At 49.6% G+C, this 9,653-nt stretch overlaps 1 pseudogene; it reads right to left on the reverse strand.

Moving 5' to 3' along the window:
• Positions 1-510: 510 nt before the first annotated feature.
• On the reverse strand, positions 511-8,884 carry LOC146199301 (uncharacterized; annotated as a pseudogene).
• Positions 8,885-9,653: the final 769 nt, after the last annotated feature.

Genomic DNA, 9,653 nt, shown 5'->3' on the forward strand with positions numbered 1-9,653 from the left:
TGGGCCCCGTATCTGGATCGAACTTTGACACCTTAGGGTTGTCCTCATCCTCTTTTTCGCCCTCCTTGTTCGACGAGGGGTCATCGCCTTTGTCTCCTCCTCCATGGACTAACCTTTCTGCTCAACCACGCTGCTGCGGCCCTCTGCAGCCACGGTCTCATTCTTGGTCTCTACTTCGACGCATTTTGTGCTCGTATATAGGCCTCTTTAGCTCAGGCGCAAGCTTGAACTTGAGGACATTCAGAGTTGGTTCGCCGGCCCATCATTTCCAACTGGCGCCTAGTCTATGTCGCCGTTTGAGACCTGCCCTGCAACCACGAGGGCGAATACCAAAACCGCCATCCCAACCTTCAAGTTGAGCATCTCGATAAGTTCTATGCTCCACTCAGCAGACACATCCGTGTCCATGCGGGTGTTGGTCTTTAAGAGATGCTGCAGGCGCTTCACATCCGCAGCGGAAGAACCGTTCTTCCCCTGTGCGAAGTGGTCGCCCATACCGTGCTGCAGCTGTTACTTCTCGAGCCATTCTCGCACCTCCCTCTCAAAGCACACCAGCCACTCCAAGTGGGCGAGACCATCATCCACCTTGACTGCTGGTAACAAGCGCTCCAGCAGCTCCCGCTCCTTCTTCTCACACTTGGCCAGGAAACTCTCCTCCAGGCTCTAGATTTTTCCTCGCGTGCGTGCCCTTGAGCGTCTCCAGCTCCGTGCTGAGCTCCTTGGCTTTGGCTTCGTCTTTTCTTTCGTATGCCCGCATGGCCTCTTCCACCTCCCTGTTCGTGACGTGTAGGTTGCTGTTCCTGGCCCGCTGCTCGTCCAGCTCGCGACGCAACTCCTACACAGCAGCCTCCTTTGCGTAGGCAAGTAGCTGCTCGGCCCCCTCGGCCTCCGCCATCTTTCGTGATAGCTCGCTCACCTCACGGCTGTGAGTCTGAACGGCCTCGGACAAGCGGGCACGCAGCTCATCGGCCAGACGGGTCTTGTCCTTACAGCGCTGTTCCAGAGCATCCAGGCAGCGCCGGTGCTCCGCCCGCTCAGCCTCCAGCTCCATCTGGCACATCTTGCTCAGTTCCTCCATTTTCTCCCCGAGGGCATTGCGTTGGGCAGCCAGTTCAATTGGGCCTCTTGGTCGAGCCGCTGCCGCAGTTGGCCGCCCACAACGTCCAAGGTCTCCGTATGCTTTCGGGCCTGAGTCAGGCGGGCCTCTGCCTCCTGCAGCTCGCGCTCCAAATTCTCCCGATGGAAGTGCTCCAGCTCCTCCTCTCGAGAACGCACCCGTTCACGCACCGAGGCCCATGCCCGCTGTAGCTGCACCTCCAGCTGGTGAATCCGCCGCTGCAGCTGTGCCAACTGATCCTAACCAAGTTTCTGTTAGGCCTTGAAGCCCTTCTCTTGTTGCTGCACCTTGCTCAGCTGCTAATCCAGCTCTTGCCTCAAATCCTTCACTTTGTTGGCGTGTATGGAGCCTCCAGGTCGCACTGCCGTTCGGCCAGCTGCCTCCGTAAATGGGCTTCTTGATCGGGGCCCTGCTTGCGCCACCTGCCGGTCGCCTCGATGGCGAGGCTCAAAGCGGTTGAGATCGAATCAGGGCGCCTGAGACCTGGCGCCGGACCTCGGGATCCCCGATGGCGTCGAGAAATTCCTCGGTGCCGATCAAGGCTACGTAGTTCTGAGGCATCCCCGGCAGCGACTGCGACGCCAACTGCTGGATATCTGCGGCAAAGACCTGGAGGCTTTCCCCGGGACCCTGCCGGCGAGCACACAGGAGCTGGTATTGGTGCTGGGGTTGCGGAAATCGGCCATTAGTCTCGTATGGCGCTCGGCGGTAGGCGGGAATGAGCACCGTCCCATCGCTGCCACCAAAATATTACGGTGCAGGATGGTCCCCAAGGATCGACACAGGCACAAGCGCCGACAAACTGCCAACCAACCCTTCTACTCTTATTTCTCATCCCCCATCCACGCTCTTGCCCCGCGCTTCCTCCTTTTCACACCGTAACAATATATATATGAAGGAAAGAAGCCAACAGTCGGCGATGCCAAGGAAAGCATTGGGGATTATGTTTTATGTCTTTCTTTTAATTTTTACTTGGATAATCACAGATGGGTAATGTAATCTACTTAGGGGAAAGATAATTAAACACAAAGTAGAAGAAAAAACAACGTGCCGATGGTGGGGACCGAACCCACAACCTCCGAATATCGCGTCGGGTGCTCTTCTAACTGAGCTACATCGGCCGCTGTCCCCTCTGCTACTTTCTCGGATATTAATGTTGTCTGTATACGAACCTTGAGAGTGTTCACCAGCGCCACCCTCAACCATAGCGGCGGACGTTGAACGTCCTGTGTTACCGCCAGCGTCACGTAGAACGTGATCAAGAGCGAGGGCGAAAGCTGTGCTAGAATCCTCTTACGCTACCTATGGCCTCAAGACTGCCAAAACCGAGACCCCCGTAAGCTACAAGCAGATGAATGAAGGGGAAATGAGGGTGCTCGTTATAATACATGAAGAAGCCAACAGTCGGCAATGCCAAGGAAAGCCTTGGGGATTATGTTTTGTCTTTTTTTTTAATTTTTACTTGGATAATCACAGAAATGGGTAATGTAATCTACTTAGGGGAAAGATAATTAAACACAAAGTAGAAGAAAAAACAACGTGCCGATGATGGGGACCGAACCCACGACCTCCGAATATCGCGTCCGGTGCTATATATATATATATATATATATATATATATATATATATATATATATATATATATATATATATATATATATATATACATATCCTCATCTATTCTATGTACGGCAGGTACCAGTGACCGAATCAGCGTTCCAGCCTATTTATCATTTCTATATATAGGCTGTGCCACGTAATTTGACCCGAGGTTTCAAAAATGAAAGGCACTTCGGACGCGAATAGAACCGGGTGTATTGTGAGAACTAGCACAGAGTTAATCAGGCTGCCATTATTCCGCGTTAATTAACCCATTAATTATGTTTAATTACTCATCATGGAGCAATGGTTGTCTGATGTGAACCAGCGATGGACTTACGTTAGGGAAAGGGCTAGTTATTCATAAAAAGTTAAGTGGAAAAATAAGCTAGATAAACAGGGTGGTTTTTAAACTGTTTACAGATCGTTATTTTAAACTCCAGGAGAGATACGTCAGTTCGGTTTATGGAAGTGGATTGTACAGTAAGGCGGACATTACGTTCTTGATAGAGCTAAGTAACTGAGCAATTAACTAAATTAGCTACTGAAATTTTTTACTTGATTTTAAGGGCCAGCATTTTATAAATGAATGAAGGCCGTAAACAGAAAACCCGAGTTCAGTTTTTAAAATTTTCATTATCGGCAATGCACTTCGAAATATTTAACGTCAAAAACACGCATATTTTTTTTTTTTTTTGGCTGGTAAAGCGGCCTTCACGCAATGCACATTTTTAGAGCTGCGTCGCTGGGCATGCTAGTGTCACGGAAATAACGCACACTGATTCTACGGCATATAGTAGCAAAATGACACCAATTTAAATGTGTGCATTGCGGGAAGCTAGCTTTACGAGCTAAAAATGTCAATTTTTGACGTTAAACAATTCGAACTGCGCTACCGATATAGAAAATTAAAAAAAGAAACTGGACTCAGCTTTTCTGTTGACGGCCTTCGTTTTCTTGATATAATGTTGACCCCTTGAATCAAAGATAAAAGGTTCATTAGCTAATTTCAGTCAAATATTTGCTTAATCAGTGAACTCTATCAAGAACATAATGTCCGCCTTTCAGTGCAATTCACCTGCACAGACCATACTTATGCACTTCTCACAGGCTTTAAACAACAGCCTGTAAACACTAAAAAAAAAAAAAGCTGAATGATGATTGTGCAAATGGATATCTAGCTGCTACCGAAACCATATATCAACGTGGATATATTTTGCGTGATTTTGTAATGAAGTGCTTTTTGCTTCAAGGCCATATTTAACTCGAAACAAATATTTGCAACAATAGACTCCTTCTATCAGGAACCACGAATTCTAGAAACATTACATTCGCCCAATACCCAGCAAGTGCAAAGGAAACTCTACCGAATTGAATTATGGACCTTAATGAAGAGAATTTTGTTGGCCTGGAGATTGTTTTTTGTCCATCTTGCATTAAAAGGGTTTAGTGGAAAAAAAATTCATTTAATAATAATTTTAGTCCACTAAAGTACACATGCAGGGAGATTATTACAATGATACCATGGTTACTGCTGCACCTCACAGATCCTGAGAAAAAGGGTCACAAATGTCACTTAAAATACACGGAAGTTATAAGGGAGTGGCCTAATAGCTTCCTCCTTCCTTTTTCTCGCGTAAACGTTAAGGGGCGCATTATAAGTCATGCTAAGTGCGAAATGTGCCAGCATTCAAAGCAACGGAGGTGCTACATGTTCCTTCCATTGCTACCCGCGACATGCTTGTCTGTTCTGCTCTCGGTGCTAATTCGACGGTGACCTACTTCATTGATCTTCCTAGTGACTTCGGTGGAGTCGTCGCTGCTCTACGCACATTCGGTAGTGGGTCTGTCACCCATACTACTAGTAGGTCGTGAGCTCAATTCTGCGATTTCAGGTTGTCTTAGAGCGCAACTCTTGGGCGCCCGTTCCTGGCTTTCACACACACAGCATACAGAAGCAGACGCAGTAAAGCAGAAATCATCGGGGTTTCAAACAAAGGCTTCGCCTCATCGCACTTTAATGGTCCAAAGTGCCCGTATAGGATGCTTTTATTCCGGCTTGCAACGGGTAGTGCCCGCACTGTGTGTGCGCATTCTCGGACGTGCCCCATGTGGTGTGGGCGTGTCCATCTAAACCCGCTTTCCCCTCACCTACCCGAGAGAGCTTGGAGGCTACCCTGCTCAGATGTTCTACCATAGAGAGCTCTCGTGACTAGGGCCCGAGCTGCCGCGGAAGCCACAGGGGTTCCGGACTAGGGACTCCTCGTAGAATTTGTAAGGGGCTGGCCCTTAAAGCCAGTCCCCACTCACTTTGTAAATAGGGTGAATAAATGTTTTTCACCACCATCACCACCATCTGAAGGTCAAATCAGGCTTTGAAATAACCTCTAACAGAATGGTTTATAAGAAGTGGAGATTGGCCACTAGGGGGCCGTGGAGTGTGGATGCGCCTAACACCCGCTCTGTATAAATACGGTGTTTTTTAGCCAAGCGCCTGTACCAAAGGTGCGCGAATCACCCTCCAGAGCCCCGAGAAAGTGAGAACCACCGGCACGCCAATTTTCAGACCAGCCCAAGCATTTTTCGGGCCCAAGGACCCTCTTTCAACCGTACTGCTCGAGATAGGCCTCGCTCCGTATGGAGCTAGACCTACCATGTCACGACCATGAAGGTGCGTGTGGAAGGTGAAGCGCTCGATGCACGGAACTACGACCCCCGTGATTCGACAATATTTTGAGTGTCCCGGCTAGAACGCCTGTGGCGATCCGGTTCGAATGCCGGATTGCCACCCGCCGCGTTTCAGTCTCCACCATCTGAAAAACTGCGAGCTACACGCTTCATCGCCAAAAGGTCGCGACAGCAGCCTCCATTTCCCCCTGCAGACTTCAAGGTGGTTTTCCGCTCCCGAGGAGGCCTCTAGCTCATCACCGTGCCCCCCGCCAACTACGGTCCACTCTTCCACTCGCAGCACCAGAGCTCCAGGCGCCAGAAGAGGTAAAAAACCTCTTTTATCCAACCAACAACACGTGTACGGCGAGCACGCCATTGATATGGTCAGTATCACAAATTTGGAATTCCAAGGCACTAAGTATGCAGTGATGCTTAGCTCTCTCCGACGGGTCTTTACGTGGGATTATTAGTAATGCGTACTGGAAGGAGACCCCAGCTGAGCTCCTGAATGACTTGATCACAGGAAACCGCAAGCACCTATAGTGGACGCCAGAAGAATGGGGAACATAAAATCCATTCTTATCACCTTTAGACAAAAACCAATACCGAGAGAAACCATATATTGAAGTAGTTTGCACCTCTACGCCCAATACTGAGGTCATATGGACGCGTGAACTAACTGTAGACAGTCGAAGCATTGAACAGATGTCTGCGTATTACCCGGTACGCACTACTTCCCCAGACGCGGCACGGCACGCCGTCGTGAAGAAACACCCAGTATGCATCCTTTGTGAGGGGCCCCACATGACGGGAACGGCTGGATGCAAGGCTCGTGGTCGCCGAACTTCCAAGCTGAACAATTGACCAGCTCACCCTGCAAGGACACTGCAACCTAACGCGAGGAAACCCACACAAGCGACCGCTCCGGTGCTTGAAGTTCATGCTCAAGCCGGCGAAAGGAGTCCTCAAAGTCGTTCACTGCATTCCACTAAATTTCATGGGCCGACCGAGTTGCCAGCAAGACACCCAGCCAACATCATGCTGATCCCAGGAAAAAGGAGCTACGGGCGCTAAGGGTGGAGGTAAGCCACATCTCCTCCGCGTCATAGCACCCTCACAAACCACTTCTCCATCTCCACCCACAGAAACTCCCTTATCCCCTTCACTCCTCCCTCACTCAAACCCACAGAAGCCGTTTCATCTACCCTCCCTAGCTAATCCAGCTCGGAACTCGATGCCCCACCAGCTAAAAAAAAAAAAACGCGCTAGATAATCTCTTCACAGACATCCACCCAAGCGCACGGCTACAAAAGAAAGCTATACAGCTTTCTCAGAAACTTCATAGTTTAGAAAACTTTGTCCTTGTCCGGGGAACTTTCCTTTGTAGCCGTATGGCTGCGCTTGGGTGGATGCCAATAATTACTCCCCTATTAAAGATCACAGGAAGCTAGAAGAAAAACCGAACACAAAATTACAAGAAATGGAAGCGCGCCTAAGGCAAAATTTAGCAACATCACTAATCAGATCACCCGCCGATTTGAACAGCAGATGGAAATATTATTAATTTGAATGCTTCGGACACTAGAAACGGGCTTAGCACCGATCCCACCCAACACCAAACCCAATCACCTCCCCAATGTCACCCCCAATCCTCAAACTCCCAACGCTCTATTATAACGGAGCTTACACTTAATTTTAACAAATTACCTCTCCTCTAATGGAACTGTTGCAGCTCCTGGCGCAAGCGCGCTACCCTTCAACTTCTCTTAACCCTCACCAGGGAAGGATTCACTGATCATTGGGGGGGACTGCAGTTGTGCACACACAGGCTGGGGCTACCGAGCTACCTCGGGCCGTTGGCAACGCCTTTGGTCCTTGGTACGAGAGCTCCGTCTCCATCTGCACAATAATTTTCACACTCCCACGCGAATCGGCAGCAGCGTCTGCATGGACACCGGTCGAGACCTGACGCTTCGCCGCCACCTGAAACAGCTGGACACACCTAACACTAGGCAGCGACTACTACATTAATTCTCTCACTGTCCCATTCATACAACTGTGCAGAAATTTCTTACACACTAGCTCACAAACTCGGGTGTCATCCGCAAACTGCGATTGGACAAGCCAGCTTCCACTACCACAAACATCGACCAGTGGGTGAGCTCACTCATGACTGATGTCTCCACAAACACTCACCATATCGAAACAACACAGGACACTCCTTCATTAGATTCTAGACAGTTGAAAAAAAAAGAAAACTTGAGCGCTCTCTGAAAATGCGGCTAGCCACGCTGCAGTCAAAGATCACCTAACATGCAGAGGAGCTCTGTCGGTTTAACTGGTGACAAGTTCGGGACAGCATAGACAGCAAACTGTCCATCAAACGAGCCTGGCAGCTTCTTCAATATCTTATCGGCCCTACAAAGTCCAAAGCAGCTACACAACACCACGTCACTGGACCCACACAACACACTTAACCCCAGATATCCTCTTGGACAACCACAAATAAACGCATAGATCACCCGGTATATTCGACCCCCTTCCTCCATACACAGGCCAAACAAACTCCACTCTCGACATAGTTTACGGAGGCCGAAGTCAAAGCGGCCCTCCGTACCTCTTCCGCTCCGGGTGTTGAGAAAATCTCCAACTCCATGCTCCACAGCTTGGATGATCAGTCGGTCACCAAGTTTACGGACTAGTTAACAAATTCTGGGTGAAGGGCACCCATCCCAGCTAAAAAATCAGTCTTCGCGTCATGACAAAGTAATATCTATACCTAAACCAAACAAACCACTCCCAGTAGCCAGCCTCCGCCCCATCTCCCTCACTTCGGGGTACGGAAACTTTTAGAACACGTGCTGGCGAGACACCCTCAACACATGACGGACAACGACCTCTACCCCGACAGCATGGTACGGTTTCGTCCCTGTTTTTCCGCGCAGGATGTCATGCTATAGCCCACCACTGACATCTTTGACCCGGTCATTCCGGGCCACACAAAAACCGTCCTGGCTCTGGATTTATCCAAAGTCTTTGATCGCGTTGATCATGGCGCGATCATGACGGCCCTATCCGATCTTGATATAGGCATGTCCCTACGACTGAGGTCCCCTTTGGCCCACTCGTACGCATCACCTTCTTACTCGATTAGAGGAATCGGTATTCTTCATGGCTCCATCCTCTTCCTTTTTCTTTTCAACACGACTATGATCTCCCTCGCCCATAAATTCACCGCAATACCACATCTCCGGCACACCATCTATGCCGACGTCCCGTTGGGGACCACGCATGGCAGTGATCGCGACATAGAGGAGACTACAAAACGCCGTCACATTAGCACAAAAACGCTCGAAGCATCAGACTGCCATGCTCCCCGAGAAGTCCGGGCTTCTCACCCTCTGCCCCACCACCCGTAACCCTCCCACCGCCCCCATAACTGTCGCTTTGGATGACCATTCCATTCCAGAGATGGCCACTCTCCGGGTCCTGGGACATGATACTCAAAACAACGGTAAGAGCAGTCTCACCATAAAAAACTCAAGCCGATGACAGATGCGATTTCGCACCTCATCCGAAGTGTTTCGGGCCACCATAGAGGCTGAAAGAGCGCAATATATGTCATCTCGTTCATGCTTTATCCTCAGCGGATTCCTTTACATGATCCTATACCTCTGACTTAGAGATTTTCCCCTTGGACACAATGCTTCGAACCGCGTTCAAGACTGCCCTCCACTTTCCCCTCAACACTTCCACAGAAAAATTACTCCTGCTTTGTCTCCACAATATTGTTTGGTAGCTTGTGGAGGCCCACAGACAGACCTAGTATTTCCAATTGACACAAACCACTACCGGACACCATATCCTCAACACTCTTCACATTCCTATCGCTGCTAATGACCCCGCACTTCTCTCCGTCCCACGTCCTATCCAGTCAAACCTTCTTGTAAAACCGCTTCCATGAAATTCCCACCTGCAACGTCACGAGCCCCGCCGCCGAAACTGGGCAAAGGCGCTTCACAAATATCAATTACGGCTCTGAGACGGACGCATTATGGGTAGATGCCACATGCTCGGGCAAGGAAAGGGCGGCAGTCATGGTGAACAATAGCCTCCAATCTCTTGTAACTCCCCCCCTCCCCTCGTTCTCCTCTCCAGAAGTCACCAATTAGGTGGCAGCCATTGTCCTTGCGCTTGCCAAGCGGAAGCGCGATATATTCACAAGAATTCTAAAACTGCGCTACTAAATATCGCACGCGGGCGAGTT

Source organism: Amblyomma maculatum, chromosome 2 (assembly GCF_055883805.1).
Source record: "Amblyomma maculatum isolate TAMU_Amacu chromosome 2, ASM5588380v1, whole genome shotgun sequence".
NCBI lineage: Eukaryota > Metazoa > Arthropoda > Arachnida > Ixodida > Ixodidae > Amblyomma > Amblyomma maculatum.